At 36.1% G+C, this 18,436-nt stretch overlaps 1 protein-coding gene across 1 annotated transcript in view; it reads right to left on the reverse strand.

Moving 5' to 3' along the window:
• LOC145671651 (putative ATP-dependent RNA helicase TDRD12) overlaps positions 1–12,429 on the reverse strand; it is a gene marked incomplete in the record, with an annotated part of 196,777 nt that extends 184,348 nt beyond the window's left edge. Inside the window, 1 exon segment of the mRNA XM_081740852.1 lies at positions 12,380–12,429.
• Positions 12,430–18,436: the final 6,007 nt, after the last annotated feature.

Consider the following 18,436-nt stretch of genomic DNA (forward strand, 5'->3'; position numbering starts at 1 on the left):
GTGCAAAATAAGCTCTATGATTTCACGTTATAACTTACTATCAAAAAATTTCTAAGCAGCGACTTTCTATCATGCTTTCCCTTTTCTCTCTACCAAGAAAACACTCTAGCCACCTAGATAGGCGTTGATGTGGAGGACTTACATTCTTTTGTCATATACTACTTTAAACATGCTCGACTGAGACTCTCGTCCGAATATTTTTTTTATCATAACCATATTTTATCTATATCCTGAGAGCTATACGATAGTCACGAAAGCTCGACAGTCCTTTTAGTCTTATCATAGCGTCTATGTTCATAACAGTCATATACGTTATGTGAAAAGAAGGAATATTATCATCTGCGTCAAGGGTTATAATCTTTCCTACTATATATTTCGCAAATCACACTGCTTAATCACATAGTCCTCCGGATTACTCCTTGATCTGCTGCTTAACTATTTTTTTTTCACTTCTTTTTGCTATTTTAGCACTTAAGGTCGAAATTTGATAGATAGTATGGCTTTCTTACATTACTGTGGTACATAGAAGCTATACACAGAACTTCCATCAACAAGTAAGATGGAATTTTATGAGGTTTGTGAAATAGTGATACATTCAACAAATAGTGATACATTTGCTTAAGATATTTTAATGATTACAAACAGCGTCCGCCCTAGCGTCTTTGAAGCCCTCATTTGTTATCGCTCATCCGGCTCCTCCATTCTACCATGGGGTCATGAAAAAATATCCCGGTTAAAGACTTGACTCCTACAGGATTATAACAGCTGGACAGGCATAATCCAAAAATGGTTTTATAACTTACACGTTGATTCCCGTTAATTAACTTTTATGGTAGAAGTGTTTTTCAGTTAGTATTCCAGTGTGGTTCACTTATTTTAGATATTCTTTTTATGAACTTTACTACTAATGGTCTTAACTGTAATGCAAACCTTGGTTAAGATCCGTCCGGTAATTTAAAATACGAAGCGTCAGGAATGCTCCAAATTTCTCGGTAGAATGGAGCTCTGCTCCATTCGCTCAACGAAATCCAACCAAATATTAAGGCTGGAACTATGAAAGCTATAACAACCAGATGATTCTGAGGAAAGAAAGAAACAGTGACTAATATTCGGTACGTAGGTAGTATTGGTAAAGAAAATGTGGAATGATAAATATAAAGAAAGAAAATACGGATAGAAGTGATGAAAAGTATATTACATCGGTCGCTGTATTTTTCCTCCGAGACGTTATGAAAATGGGATGAAGACGGAAGTTTTCGGACTTCATATGTATCTCGAAAAGAATGGTGGAATGATTTGGTTGGAATTTACATGAAAAAGGATCTACAGTTTAAAGCGATATTCAAACCAAATGTCTGGTTTGTATCTGTGACAAGTACTCATATTGGGAATCGAAACTGGGACCACGCGTATAGAAAGCAAGCGCCGTGGCCATTTGTCCGTGAAGGGGCACTTAGAGAAGAATGGACAGACAGCTGGGGGCACAAAACCCAATGAGAGGCACTTGAAATAACACGGACGAAAAGAGTACAGTTGGAGCAATTATAGGCAATTCGGACGCTAAAGAAAAAAGGTATTCTGAATAGCGTATGAAAGATCACATTTAATTGGTAGTACTGAAATGAGCAATCATTGTTAAGAAAAGAAGCATCATAGTGGAAGGAAGTTTTAAATTTATAACACGTAATTTACACCTGATGGAAGAAAATAATTGATCTGATCTAGGTAGAATCACAACCCGCTGTTTCCTTCAAGTTCCTCTGTATTGATTCATGGTTATTAACTAAATTTGGTTCTACCTACAAACACTCTGCATTCTTGAGATCCCAGGTGTTAAGCGCCAATTTATGGAACAAACACTAGTCATTCAATAAATAAGGATCTTGAGGTTTCATTCGTGTTTATTTTATTTGACTGACGTTTCAAACACATCAACTGCGTTTATCTTCAGACTAGTACTAATTCGAGGAATTGTACAATTATTGTAACATAATTGTAATTGTTACATTTCAACATTTACCTATTAAATATTGTTACAAATTACAGTTTGATTCAATTTATATTAACTGTTCACTTAATATTCTTATTACTTTTGTTCTCTATTTACTTATTTTTTTTTATTATGGTGATAAAATATTCCAAATTTCACTTAATTTCAAACCTTCTCTATTCAATGTGTTACCGCGTAATTTAATATATTTTGCTTCTCTTCCTAATCTTTTGTGCATCTACCTATCACTGACGCATTTTCAAACAAAATTTTATGATTTTCTTCTATTGCATGTTGCGCTAATGCTGACTTCTCTGGTTGATCTAACCGTTTATCTTACATGCTCCACATCTATAGTCTTAATTGTATGTTCCCTGTGTCCAATGAATGTGAATGTGACCTAACATACATTGGACAAAGGGGACTAGATGTGAGAAGCATATACGACATACACCCTATATAAGATATATATCCCTAATGTAGAAAAAAACAAGTAGCAGTGTATCGTGTACCCACGTGAAGAAATTTCGGCTTCCATAGTGTAATGTTTTATCAATTATTAAACCAGTAATAGTAGTAAATTTATACCACTTCCGGTTTTAATAGAAAGATAAAGGGGAGATGGAATACATTCTTGGGACGCTTTATTAACTACAAAAAAGAAAAAAAAAACTTCTCGCTACCTATTACCATTTTCACTCTATAACAATCAACGCTGAAACCGAAAGCGGTTTGTTTATAGCACTTCCGCTTTGGATAGGAGGTTACGAAAGATGTTACCTGTTCTTAGAACGCTCAACCGATTCGATAAAACTGCTTCTTCCTATACCTTAGCGTTTTTACTCTATGGATCAGGGCCGTGCCGTGGGGGGGGGACGAGTGGGGCGACGGACCCGGGCGCCGAAGTAAGAGGGGCAAAAAAATTCGGGAGAAAAAGGAAAAAAGATATGAAAAATTGTTTGGAATATATGTATGGGGGCGCCGTCGTATACTGTCGCCCCGGGCGCTGATTTTGCACGGCACGGCCCTGCTATGTATTATATATCAATATTGACAATAGAATTTGTAGTGGATTTCTACCATTTCTGGTTTTAGTACAGAGTTAAGATTGGAAATACAGCGTACTGTTGAGACTCATAATCGACTATAGGGAACTGCTTCTCTCTATGACTTTCTACTCTATAGATCGACGTTAAAACCGCAAATGGTTAATTTCTATCTTTCTGGTTTGAGAATGGGCCCCAGAAAAGAATTCGTTTCTAGTTTTTAGCCCTATACATTTTCACTAAATTTGATTATGATTGGTTAAGTAGGTAGTTCTTGAGATATTTTTTTTTTTTTTACTTCAAAGTTGATAGACGGACAGGGTAAATATATAAATGAGTTTCGGTAGATCAACTCGTTAAACAGGTTTTTACAACAGTAAGAAAATAAATATTTTCCTCCCTTTGTACATTTGGTTGAGTAGCGCTTTATGTAATGTTCTCAGGCAGCAGAAAATGTCTTAAAACATGCTGAAAAAAAAAAAAACTTCATGTCTTAAAACCCTTCTGTTTGCGTTCAAAGCTTGTGTATGGTTTGTGTCCTAAGCAAGAGAGGGAGCGGATAAAAATTCCGTGAACAAAACTGTGCTGTAAATAGCAGATTTACTATTCTTAACAGATATGATAAAACAGAATTATAAATTCCGCCAGTGTACCAACCTCAAGCTGGGATTTTATGTAACTCTACTTAAAGAGCCAATCCTAAAGAGAGAAGGGGGTTCAAAATTCATGCCAGAAATAGAATATCTTATGCATGGTTTTTATTACACTTTGATTGGTATGCTAAGGAGAAGAGAAGGGCCGAACATTTTCCCTTGTACCTAATTCTTCCCATGCAAAGAACGGCATTTCAGGTAGTCTGGAAGAAAAAAAAAAAATGCGACTACATTCCCTTTGTCTTTGTAGTGCATACTTGTGTATTTGTATAAACAAAGAATAAAATATCTTTTTCCATGTGTCAGTTAATTACAAATCGAGAAAGATTCATTTAAAAAAGAAAATTACTGAAGATATACCTCTATCTTCTCAACACTAACGGCAATCAAATCCTGAAACTCCCAATTTCTTCTTGTGTATTTGATGGAGGATGAGACATATAGTACAATTACTCTATGTTACAGAAGCTCTTTACTCGCAAAAATCTATTGCTTTGGTTCAGTGGTAGAGCGTTCACCCGGTGTGCATGGGGTCCCGGGTTCAAACCCTGCTTCCGCCAAGTGCACTTTGTGGTGTACAACACCGTGTGCGGGGGCTTCCTCGGGGTTCTCCCGTTTCCTCCCACTTTCTTCATTCCACCATTTCATTCATCTCTCATCATCACCGTCTCCTTTAGCCTAACCGGCATAACCGTAGAACGTAAAACTCAAAAATTTCGTTTCATTTTTCGTAAAATCTATTAAGAAAGCAAACTGGCAATTAGAAATATGAAAAGAATCCATTTCCTACATTTCAGTTCTTATAAAAATATCCATTCAAATAAAGCTGTTTTTTTAACTTCGGGTCCTGAACTTGAGATATTATCCCAGCAGTTCAGGGTTGCCAAATAAAAATAGTCAAAATAAGGAACGGTTGACGAGTTTTAATAAGTATTACTGGAAGGGTTTTGATAAACATGATCTAGTGGCAAAAAATGAGCCAGGCATGAAATAAAAAGAGTAATCATTTAAGACTGAAACAAAACAAAAGTATTAACTAATACAAAGAGATATTATAAGAAAAAGTAGGTAAATCTCACTTTTAAAACATTGGATTTAGGTTATTTAAACCTCCTTGAAAAAAAAAAAAAAAAGTACTTCACGCTTGACTTAATTGCACTTATAATTATTTTCAAGATTGGATTTTCTTCTTTAGGCTGTTGAAAAACTCATTGCAGCTTAAAGTCGAAGAGTTGATTTCTGTTATAAGTTCAGTTTTCATCAACTGGGCAGAACACCCATTTCTTTTGTCGGTTCATTTCAAATACATATATGACAAAACTCTTTCCACAAATGAATTCGACGGTGAGATGCTTAGGAAAAAGGAGACGACCTTAAATAAATTCGGCAACTCAGAGCTTTTCCGAAATAGCATTTGCCATTTACTGCCCACACTAAAGAAACTCATTAAAAATTGCGAGCTTTAAAGTCATTGTCTGAGGTAAATTTGTCATTTCGGCAAAATACGGGACTTTTGCCATCCCGTACCGAAGTTTCCCGGGACGCGGGACAAAATCGTAAAATAAGGGACTGTCCCTTAAAATCAGGGATATTTGGGATCCCTGCAGTAGTTGCCTGGCGTGTTTTGAGGCAAACTAAAGGAATGTTCAGTCAGGACAGCTGGCTCAAAGATTTGAATTCTGAGTGTGATAGGGGATTTTACTCTTATTCAATTTATATAGAATTACCAACAGCTTCATTACTCAACAAAATTAACTAATACGGTACTTTCTTCTTGCTAGAAATCAAAATATAAGAGGGTGTCAGTGGTACAAAGTGTATCCCACGAAACGTAAGTGGGGTTTCACGGATTCCCTTGTGCAACAGCCTTTTTTATTATTGTTATTATTTCATTCATAGGTATTCTGCCTTTACTGGCAGGTCACTTGCCGCAGCTGAGAAGCTTCCACGCTTCACGGTCCTCCGCTAACCTCTTCATCTTCGCGTATGATCTTTCTGTTTAATATCATCCACTAATTGTAGTCTCCTTCGCCCCTCCTCTCTTTCCCGCCACCATACCCTCTAGGACATCCCTCATGATACAATCTCTTCTTAGGCAATGTCCCAACCAGTTTCTCTTCCTCTTCCTTTTCCTAATAATATCTAAAAGTGTTGTTTTCTCACCCACCATTTCTAACACTCTCGCATTCGTTTTCCGCTCGACCCAACTAATTCTTTCCATTCTTCTCCACACCCACATTTCGAAGGCTTCCAGTCGATTTTCGTCACCTTTACGTAATGCCCACGTTTCCGCCTCATACAGTACAACACCCCACACGAAGCATTTTATGAGTCTTTTTCTCAACTCTTTATTCAAGGTCCCACAAAACAGACTTTTCTTCCTCCTAAAGGCTTCTTTCGCCATTCCTGTCCTTGCTTTTATTTCACGTTCGCACTTCATGTTATTACTAAGAATACTGCCCAGATATCGAAAACTATTCATTTGTTCTATTTTCTACCCCTCCTACTTTTATATTTGACACACACCCATTCGTTTCAATCACTATGGCTTTTGTCTTTCTAACATTTATTTTCATCCCATATTCTTCAAAGCCCTTCCTCATTTGCTAACATTTTATTGATTTTCTTTTCAGATTCTGCAACAAGGGCCATATCGTCTGCAAACCTTATGCATCTAATCATTCTACCTCCTACCGAAATGCCATCATCATCATGTAGGCTGTTTTTCACTATCTCTTCTAAATAGATATTAAATAGTGTTGGCGAGAGGCAGCATCCTTGTCGAACTCACCTTCCAACACTCTCTTCCGTCAGTTCTTCCCCTATCCTAACACTTACTTGTTGGTTCATGTATAAGTTATTGTTATTATTATTGTTTAAAAAAAATAGTACGTTTGGCTGAATGATTCACGATTACGCACTGCGGTTAAGGGAGATTGATGATGAGATGGATAATGGCAACATGACGAAAGTGGGGGGCAACGGTTGAGCTCCACGAAAACCTGTTCACATGATGTTTGTCTACCAAAAAACCCACTTGGGGCGGGAGCTGAAATCGAAAGAGTAACCTGTGCCAGAGGTGAGCCAACGTATCCCAAAAGGCAGCTCTATCGTTTTATGTGTACCATAGAACACGAATGCTTAAACGATATTTTAAGTAGGAATACGGCTTTAAATATACGGTACGTACAAAATTTAAAACCAATAAAATGCAACTCTGCCCAATAAAACTCAAGTTTACCACATAAAACTCATTGGGTTGGTTTTTTTTCACAATCCTATTTGTTAGTACTACTTTAAATGAAGGCATACTGACACCAGATATTAGTGTCTAATGAGAAAATTAGTTAAAAGATGATACTTCCAAGCAACACTTGATTTTCAGTTCTATAACAAAATATGTTGTTGACAAACAGGGGCTATTACGTTTTGTGTAGAGGAACGAATTACTGACACTGAACAGAAAGTGTGATGAATATAGGAAGACCTTAAAAATATGAAATAAAAAAAAAAAGGTTACATATTGAAATCTGAATATTGTAAATATAATTGAAGTAATGCATTATGAAAGCAAGTAACCGAAAATAAACTAGTGTTCATTTTAGCAACATTCTCGCTCACGCGTATACACACCATCGCTAACGCGCCTGCTCCCTGCAGGCCTACAAGCTTTGCCCGGCAAGTTTTTAGTATAGGCATTTCATTAACTTCGTCTCTTCGATTTCAGTGATTTGGGTCTTTTGATGCCGATATTCTGGTTCTCTTGATTCTACTTGTAGAAATGCGTTTATTCTGTTCGCTTCGTGACGACATGTGGTCTGGTATGGGAGGGCAAGCGTGTGAATGACAGATTGTACGTCATCTGTTGTGCTGCTAGTTCGTACGTGTGGTAGTCTTATAGCATGGTGACACGATATGTCGAATAGTGTCGATGTGGTATTTAATGAAGACGAAAAAATGAGATTTAAATTTATCTAAATCATTGACATTAGTCTGTAATAATGAAAATATAAGACACGAGTTTTCGTTTACTGACGGGTTAAGTAATGTCACTATATGTGATTGGTTAAGCTTCTGCCGAGATGTGTGTTTAGAGGCTGTAATTAGACACACTGTTCCTCTTGGTAGAACTGATAAGATAGTTGAAATAGATGAAGCTCCTTTCGCACCACGTAAGTACAATGAGGGTGGATTGCTGGAGGTATTTGTAGAGATTCTGGCGATATATTTCTCAGTGAGTGCCTCGATAATAAAAGGAGTGCAAAGAATTTATTGGAATTTCAAGAAACATGGACACGAATTTTAGTATTATAACTAACAGTTAGAAAGGTTATGCTTGTTTAGATAGTGGTGAACGGACTAATTTAACCGTAAATGACTCATAATTTCGTCGATCCTATTACAGGCCATTGAGGCCATACACACAAAACATCGAGAACCTTTGGTGTAATTTAAAGACAATTCCTGGCTGTACACATGGCTCGGAAGGGATGATGCTCCAGTTTGTCTTTTAACTGTACAATAGGAAAGTTTGTGGTGATTATACTATTAGAGAAAAGCATTCCCTATTCATGAGACATGCTGGCGAGCTGTATTCTCCAAATTGAAACTTCAGGCATTTCTCATGGGCGCATTATTTTTACTGTATTTTAAGATATATAGTTCCTAAATATTAGTTTTAATATTGGACAATTGTGTTGTAATATTTGTTGGACGAGGGTGTCTTAAGAACCCCTCATACGTATAGTATACGGTGTAGTTCGAATTTTTTATGTTCTGTCTTCCTATTTTGCTTTTCGTACCTTGATCATTATTGAAATGTTTTAGAGGTGACTCGTAGGTAAGTGACATTGGTGAAATTTGAACTAATATCGCTTTAAACTATGGGATGAAAATTATCTAAGGGTTTAATTGTTCTATATAAAAATTAATACATCAGGTAATTTGTTTTCGTTGTTTGAAGGAAAAAAATATTTTTGCCGATGTGACTTCTAGATATGAGTTAGAAGTACAGGTACTATTTGTAACCGATTCCCGGCGATAAGAACAGTCCCATGGAATAAAATACTTAGGAACAGATTCAATGAACGAATCAAATGAGTGAAATGACTATACTAAAAGTTACCCGTTGCCCTGCTCTGACTCGACAAGATAGAATTCCATCTTTGTGGCAACCTAGAATAGGTTGGTTTATTTGCTACAATATAGATTTTATATAATATGTGTGAATGGAAAGTAAATCTGCAGCGGAAAAATCTTCTTCCTTGAGAAATACTCTCTAAGATAATGACAATTTTTTACTAACAAATTTACACAATTGTAACATTTTTTTTTTTTTTGGTTGAGATTTGCTGTACAGATCCAGAAATCTGTAAAATTTGCAGGACAAATTTGTAATAATATTTTAAAAACTAGTGTGTATATAATCGAAATATGGTGCGTTCTTACCGGCGAGATGCGTATCCACATAGAAATACATTACTCAAAGTCTAAGCTTTATGCATGGATTCGTCTATAAGAAAGCCATTCATCACGGTATAAAAAGTGAAGTATCTTAAGTCAGAGTACTAACTTATGACATACAAACGTAAAAATGCTGAAGGTTCTAGAACACAGGTCCCCCTATAAGTTAGTAGCTAGGTGGTTCCTTTCTGTAACAAAGTTTAACATTTAATCCACACAGTCAGGGTGGATTGATTTTAATGTCTGATATAAAACACGATTTAAATCAATTGATTTTTTATAAATAAAAATCGCTGATTTAAATCAACTTCCGAAATAAATTAATTTAAAGTGAAAATAAGTAAAATCCCGTTTCTGTTCTGTTATTTCGATTATGAAATATAACAATCATAATACAATTAGACTCAAATGTATGTACAGCAAATGATTCTTGAGAACCGGCGAGTAACAGTGCGGGATATTGCTGCCGAGGTGAATATCAGTGTCGGTCGTGTTGAGACAATCATTCACGACCACTTATGCTTCAGCAAAATCTGTGCAAGGTGGGTTCCCCGCCAGCTGACATTTGATCAGAAGTGGACACGCATGACGGTCTGTGAACAGCTTCTGAATCGGTTTCGAGCCGAAGGTGATAAATTGTTGCAATCCATCATCACGTGTGATGAAACATGGTTGCACAATTCAACCCCAGAGACCAAAAGCAGCAGCATGAAGTGGCGGCATAAAGGTTCCCCGCCGCCCAAGAAAAGCTAAACGCAGCCGTCCGCTGGGAAGAGCATGGCAAGTGTCTTCTGGGACATGAAGGGTGTTATCCATGTGTATTTTCTGGACAAAGGGACCACAATTAATGCCCAGTATTACTCCACATTGTTGATTGGTGCTGTACGAAAGTCCATTCGCAAGAAAAGACCTGGGATGTTGTCTGAAAATGTCACTGTTCTACATGACAATACCCGCCCTCACACGGTCAATGTAACAATAACAAATCTGGCCGAAATGCGCTGGGAAGTTCTGCCCCATCCCCCTACAGTTCTGCCCCCACTGATTATCATTTGTGTGCACCCCTTAAAGACTATCTTGGAGGGAAGAAATTCACGACAGATGAAGCACAGCGGAACGATCTCCTCTAATGGCTACAACAACAACCAAGTTCTTTCTACGCCAAAGGAATCAGGGAGGGAGTTGCCATAACGATGGCAACTGTGCCTCGACGCGCACGGGGAATACTTTGAAAAGGTTACGTAATTTGGTGCTTCTTGTGCTATCTGTTTCCTCTGAAGAAATAAAAGTCCCGGTCAGCCTTGAACGACCCTTGTACTAAAACATAAAGAAATAGAAGTAGCCTAAATTGGTCTAAATTTGTTTTATAAGCCAGTTTTGTAACCTGAAACTATATAATATAGACTATAGGATTATAATAGTCAATTCACAAAAATGTTACAATAACATCAGTAGCTATTTCCACTTTCTTTCTTAGTTATTTTCTTGTAACTCAGCCAAATATTTGTTTAACAAAATAACTAAGACTTCTTTCTCTCACAATTGGACTCCTTCATACCTCAATATCACATACAGAAAGCTAGGGACAAGGCGTGTCTCATAATTATCCTTTTGGAGGCAAATTATGAGACAGTACAAATTTGACATTTATTCATTAATTTATGAGATGACAGGAAAGTTCTTGACAGCAAATTGTTTCTCTATCGACACCATAAATTGCTGCCTAGTTTAACTGCTTTCAAAACTAATGGAAGCTAAGTAAGGTGGAAAAGTTGTGAAATCTGTCTCCTAATTACCCTTACTATGTATTTCGTGTCGCAAGGTAGTTTCGATATTTTATAAATATGCCCTTGTCAAATATCAGTAACATCTTGAAAAATAAGATGTCATGTTGATAAACGTTGCTGTACTTTTTCCTTAATGCTTAAGAAACATAGATTGGGATTGAAATAGGTTAACAATTGGGGGTTAATTCAAACTTTAACCCCAAAACTTTCAACTAAATGGCATAATTAACATTTAATACCAATTCTTAATGCTATTTCGCGAGTTCGCGACTTGTATTATACGAGGAGAAAGATATGATTTAAATTTCACAAAATCAACAAAAATGATTTTTTTTTAATTCATAATTATTTACCACCCTGCACAGTATTGCCGAGCGAGCGACAGCGAGTGAAGGCGGGTCAGAGCCCCGCAGGGCACGCTGTTTTCTGTCTTTATTACAGCTAAATAGGAAGGGGACCTGTGTTCTAGAACCTTGCCGTAAAAATGTCTCCGAGTTAAAGGATTTACACGACTATTAAATTTACGTTAGCAACGTGTTATATCGGAATATTACCTATAACGTCTTTAGTACCGTACAATACATATGCCAACACGTATGGTGTTTTTATGCCAATATACAGTGTTTTGCGCTAACCCACTCGTTTGTGTAAACCCATCGTCGCTGACATGCCTGCTCCCTACAGACGCACCCTCTCGTTTCCGCCCGGTTCTCCCTGCTGCGCTCCTACTGATTCAGTTTGATAACATTTTTGTTTTAGTGGCCACCTGGCACAAATTGATTGCCAGTAGTGTCTTTTGAACAATAATTCTTTGTGTATGTACAGTCAAGCCATCCTAAAGTGAACCTGCATAGAGGAATGCAAGACGATTGTTTAAGACACAGTCGAGTAACTGAAAAAAAGTATATATACAATGAATTTATGTACAGATCTGTGCAATAAATGGGCACCTAGTTTTAAGCCTGAAACTCTTGTACCCACTCTGCTGTATAAAGACCGTGAAAAAAAAAACTCTTATTGCTAACAATAGCTTGTCAAACTGCAAGTAATCTTTTGCAAAACGATGAAAAGATAAATCGAAAAAGCATTATAGCCTTCGCAAATTACTTTGTGTGTCTGTCACGTTAATCTGCACAAAGTTCTGACACATACACACACACAAAAAAAAAAAAAAAGAAAAAAAGAAAAAGAAAAAACACCCGGCTGATTCACCCATATTTTACCAATAAAGTTTTTAAGCAATTCATCAATTTGAACAGGCGTAAGTCACATACAGAGACATCCTCCCTATATTGCAAAAATTGAACTCAAGTTCATCAGTCAATCATAAAACAAACATTGTGTCGTAAGTCATTTTCCGTACACATATTTTATAAAATCCTGTACAAAATGAAATTGAACGAAGATGCGATCTTTACCAAAAACCTTACTGTCACTTACCTTAGAAGTCTTATTCTTCTTCCCTTGTCTTCAAAAGTAAATTAATTTTTCCCTCCACACACACACACATGTGTAACTTGAAAAAAATACAAGATCGCAATACATGCGTTCTGCAATAATTCCCTACGATTGTGACAAATCGAACGAAGTGATTTATACTATCAAATTATTTTGATAATTTCGATACTATCGAATTGTTTGATAACTGCGATACTATCGAACACACCATCAAGGGGCCTCATTTCTCATGGATTTGCGTAAGCATAACACAAAATGTGTTTTAGTTTCGGGATAGCGGGTTATTATATAATAAAACTACGTTTAATAAGGGGGGAAAAGAGGGGCAGATGCATTTTTGGAGGGCGGCTATCTTCCATACTACAAAACATAGTTTTATTATGTTAACCTACATTACAGTTCAACGTGTATTTCGTTTTGTTCAAATATTATATAATTGTAAATTAAACTTACTTCAAGTAAAATTTGTAACTAACAAATAAGATAACATCTTGAGATGAAATATTTTCAATGCAACTTCTCATACCCTAAACAAATTGAATGATACCATAGTATTGCGAGCGATGACGATATTTAATGAGAAAAACAAAAAAAGCAAATACTTACCGCAAAAGATATATATAGTAGAGTTCTCTTCTACATGTTATACATTGCATGTAGAAGAAAACTCTACTATATACCTTTTGTGGTGAGTATTAGCCTTTTAGATTTTCTCATAAATTGAATGAATTTTGCATATGCTACAAGAAACATACTCGACTATATTCGTCTATGTATTATATGTTATATATATACAACAGGGCCGGGTTAAGGGGGGCTTAGGGAGGCTGTAGCCCAGTCCTTATATATATATATATATATATATATATATATATATATATATATATATATATATATATATATATATATATATATATCGGGTAATGCAAAATAAGAGAAGGACAGGAGTGTAGCACAGTGAAAAACACAGAGGAGGTAAAACGTTCCCTACAACGAGGAGACAGAAGAGAGAGAACCATATTGTTCAGTGTTGATGTAAAGGGGCAATATTTCCGGGCATCAAGAGGGAGTACGTGTTAAAAACAATAGAAGAACAAATGGAAAATAAGATTATAAAAAAATGGAAAAAGTAGAAGGTGTTGAAGACCACAAAACTGATATGGGAGAATAGTGCATGCATGATTGGTAAAAAAAAAAAAAAAGTGAGAATAAAAGATGGGCTAATCATAGGTTCGAGACTGAGTTCGGTACTAGCAGAGATTGTAATGAACAGGTGGGATCAGAAAGTAAAAGAAGGAGGACAAAATCTAATAATGTTTTGTAGATATGTAGATGATTGCCTTGGAATGTGAGAAGGAACTAAGAGACCGTTGGAGAAATTTGTTAAAATAATTGAGGACAAAGAAAAAGGGATTAGGCTAGAAATGGAAACACAAGAAGAGAGGAAAATCAACTTCATGGACATGACTATAGAGAAAATAGGAGGAAAATTCGAAACGAGATAGTACAGGGAAGAATGCGATGCCGGGATATACTGCCAAAAGAGGAGTGACGTACAGAGGGAAACTAAAAAGAATTTTATACAGAACATGAAAAAAAGAATTGAAATGATAGATAACAACGAAGAAAGAAGACAGAAATACTGTGCCAATTATTAAAGGAAAACGGATACAGAAGAGAAGATTTAGAAGAAAGAAAAGAAGAAGCAAAGAAATAAGGAAAAGTTTGTTTGGTATTGAAAGTTTAGGAGAGAAAACGGAAATCCTGAAGAACCTGTTGAGTAAAGAAGGGATTAAAACATACAGGGAAGGAAGAAAGGGGATAATAGACTTTATGGGAGAGAAGAGAAAGAAGAAAGAAAAGGAGATAAGTTCAGAAAAGAAAGGAGTGGTGTACTAGGTTAATTGTAAAGAGTGCGATATGAAGTACATAGAGGAAACAGGAAAGAGATTAGAACAAAGGATAAAACAACATAAGGAGGATGCTAGACTAAAAAGATAGAACAACGCAATATATAAACACATTAAAGAAACAGGCCATGAGATAGATTGGGAAGGAATAAAAGGATTAGAAAGGGAGAAAGGAGTGTGATAAAGTGGAAGGAAGCTCAGTTGATTAAGAAATACGGGAAGGAGAAGTTGATGAATTGGTCTAATGGACTTGTAATACATGAATTATGGGAAAACAATTATAGACAAAATAGAAAGAAAGAATTAAAAGGATCAACACGAGCTGTTGGAGCAGATGTACTACGGAGAACAGCAGATGGGCAATAGCGAATAGAAAGTGTAAGTGACAAACACCTAATTGAGAGTTTCATAACAAGTGCGCAAAAAGGTAGACTACAGTAATTAAAAATTTACTTTTTTGAGCCAATTAAAAGTTTACGTTTTGTAAAGAGAAAGTAGGCGTGTCTTGCATCCAGATTGTATATAAGCTGTCAAAATTGGATATTTCTCTCATAATATGTCTGAGGAAGGCTATGTTACATAGCCGAAACTGTAACACAAATATACAATCTTAAAATATATATACTGCTTTGGTCAGTTGGAGTCTTATTAGCAATATATATATATATATAGGGTGCGAATTACAGGGGGGAATGAGGGGGATTTTTCCCCTCAATCACATTTTGTTCCCCCCAAAGAAGTCAGCTGAAGTATCCCCACCGGGGATGCTCGCTTTCCCCCTCAAACTATGCTGAGTATAACTCCAAATTTCACTGATTTTTGTTATTTCTTGTAAATGTAATCTTCTGGCTGTATTTCGAAATGATCGATGTAAACTGTTTAGTTTTGGTCATTTCTACTTATCACCTAATTACCCACTACTTTCAACGTTGTTTAGTGGAACTATATTATTATGACTACGGTTGTTACTTGCAACTGTACCTTCGTACCCTTCAGTTCGTCATCGTTTGTGAATTTGAATGTACTAATTGCGTATAACAAAGCTATATATAGATTTATAAATGTTATTAGCTGTTGGCCAAGAAGAAGTAAACAAATAGCTTCTTCTACCATACTTGGCGAAGTTCGGATATGTCATATTCATCCTCTATATTTGTATCGATTATCATCTTATTTTAAATTTTGTTATAACATGTTATTTCATTTTCCAGTGTACTCTTTGTTAGCACATGGTCTTCATTCCCTAGTAGGTTGTGTGTATGCAACTCAAAAGTTGCATTTAATTTGTGATAATTAGCATAGTAATCACTGCTTTTACAGTTTACGGAAATGAACTTTTGAAACTGTACTCAAAATCTGAGATATAGGTATTCTCTCGTAAGTATATGTTAACGTACACGCTGGGGGATACGCTCCTAGTGAGCAGACATGTTAATGAAGGTGATTTTTAGGTGAATAAGCGAATAATTCAAGATTTGTTTCATCATTTGTTAATACGACTGGTTCTCCGTGTCATTGTCCGTGTCTGTATAAGCATTTGAACTGAAGCGGGGTTTGTTTTAAAGTTAATCCTTCATTTTTCCATCTTTTCGCTGTACAGTTTGCTGTACACGCAATTAATGTTGTCTGAAAAACTTCAGTGTAATGTTTTACTTTATTTGAATAACGTAGCCCATAGTGAATCAACTCATCTTCAACCTAACAGTAAAGTAATTTTTAAGTGTTGACTTCCTGTGCCCATCACGGAATCGATATTTGGAGAAAAAAAGTCGTGATGAGCACAGCTTTAGCGGGAAGTAGAAGCACAAGCTCGAAATTTGAATTGAGATATTTTAAATATTTGGCCTTCGATTTGACCTTGATGTGAGAAATCGGGATCAGCAACAATCCATTTCTTATTTAATAGGCTAATATCTAGATTTTCTTAAAAAAAAAAAAAAGTCCGGTTTAACTGATAATTTTAGTGGTTTTCACAAAACTGAAGTAGGTTTCTTTTCGCAACCTGTAGGTATTAATGCAAAGTGGAAGCTTTCAATATGAGTGGAAAAATTAACATATGCTTGTGATCATGGCTATCGCTCGAGGCGAATTATTAACTAAATAAACCTTAGAGAGCTACGGGGACAAGAGTGAGTACATTAAAACACGTTCAGAAAGGTTTAGTGGGGGGTGTGTATGTCAGACAATATATATGTGCATAGATATTGTCGGTAGATTTATTAAATTAATTTTTCTTTTACAGATGTCACTCACACACACACACACACATATTATATATATATATATATATATATATATATATATATATATATATATATATATATATATATATATATATATATATATATATATATATATATATATATATGGGGGTAAGGCATATATATATAGCGAAAAATCACTTTTTATATATCGAAAACACAATAATGCGGAAAAGTTGTCAATTGATATTGGTAAAATACTGTAAAAATTTCGTTGCCGAAATCGAATATCTCCTGGTAGCAAATTTCCAAAAAAGATTTTGTGTCTTTATAGGGTATGCAAACTCGCTGTATACACCACTCGTTTATGTTTCTAAGGCAAATGAACAAAAGTATTAACTGTATTTCATAACTTAAACAGTCTATAAAGCTTAAGAAATATTTTCTGCATGATTTAGGTACATTTCGAATCACACAATAGCAAACTTGATCAAAATAATCTAATTAACACAAAATACATATTTTCCTGCATCTCTCCGCTTGTTTCGGTGAAACAACCCAGGACCCACGACGAGAGCGTGAGTGCAGGTTGGGTCCCGCCTATGCACACCCTACCATCTATACACGTGTGTTCAAAATTGGATCTTTGGTTCATTGCAGAGCAGTGTTGAGTTCAGACATTTTCACCCGGGGGAATGTGAACTCCTCGGGGGAGGGTTGTTTTTCTGTATTTTTGCAAGAAAGCAGCATATTTAACAATTCCATTCACACGCACATCTTAGCTAATATTGAGACTAATTGCTGATAAATTTTCAATGTGAGATTATAATTTAAAAAACAATCGTTTAATTTTATCTAAAACATTAAATAAAGACTGGCAAAAATATTTTAGACTAAACTTTAACTGTTATTTACAGTAGCTATTTTAGTTATTTTTTCCTATATTCAGTAGTTACTTTTTGTTACTAATGTAGAAGTTTTTAAAAAGATTTAAATTAGCTTTCTTTTTTTTCCCCTAAAACAAACATACATAGGAATATCGTAACAAAAAGTAATCATTCTTTCTCACACTTCTGATTCTAAATCAAGTATATCAGCTTTGGTTTCTTTACTGCATACACATCAATAGTTTAGTTTACGAACTCTTCAGTAGGATTAGTGCCATGTCGTGGAAAATCAGCGCTTGGGGCGAAAGTATACGACGGCACCCCCGTACATATGAGTGAGGTCGACAAACCAGCTGCGAAAGGTGAGAAAATTTTAAAAAGTAAACCCTGCTTTTCCTTGATTTCGAGCACTTTTTATTACTTTTTTCCTCTAATTTTATATATGTGCACATGCCCACATGTGCACGTGTGTTTCATTCCTCTCTTTTTTATTTCCTTCTTTTCTTTTCTTCTTCCTCCCGATTCGTGCCCCCTTACTTCGGTGCCCGGGGCCGTCGACCCGTTTGCCCCTCCTTCCTCACCTTCAATAGCAATCTTTCACTTATACGAGGGTCACTACAAAAGTTTTGAGATACGTATTGTTGTGGAACAGTATTTGAATTCCAACAATTGCGTTCGGTAGTATTATCCAGAGCGAAGAAGCGAAGCAAGTTTCAACAGCCGTAACGCCTTCACTTGTTTGTTGATGTCAGCAGTATTCGGCTGTCTAGAATGGAGCTCGAAATGGAACATTTTCGGACAATGATCCTTTACGATTTCAAAAGTGGTTTGAACGAGACACAAAGCCTTGACCGTTTGCAGGGGGCATTTGGGAACATTGCTCCTTCCCGTGCTACAATTTTTCAGTGGTTTGGGAATTCAGAAGAGGCCGGACATCGCTTAAAGATGAAGACAGAGCTGGACGTCCGGCAACAGCTGTGTCAGACGAAAACATTGCCACTGTGGAACAAATGATTCAAGAAAATCCTCGAACAACTTTCA

The sequence above is a fragment of the Thermobia domestica genome, chromosome 2 (genome assembly GCF_964235325.1).
Source record: "Thermobia domestica chromosome 2, izTheDome1.hap1.1, whole genome shotgun sequence".
NCBI classification, from domain to species: Eukaryota; Metazoa; Arthropoda; class Insecta; order Zygentoma; family Lepismatidae; genus Thermobia; species Thermobia domestica.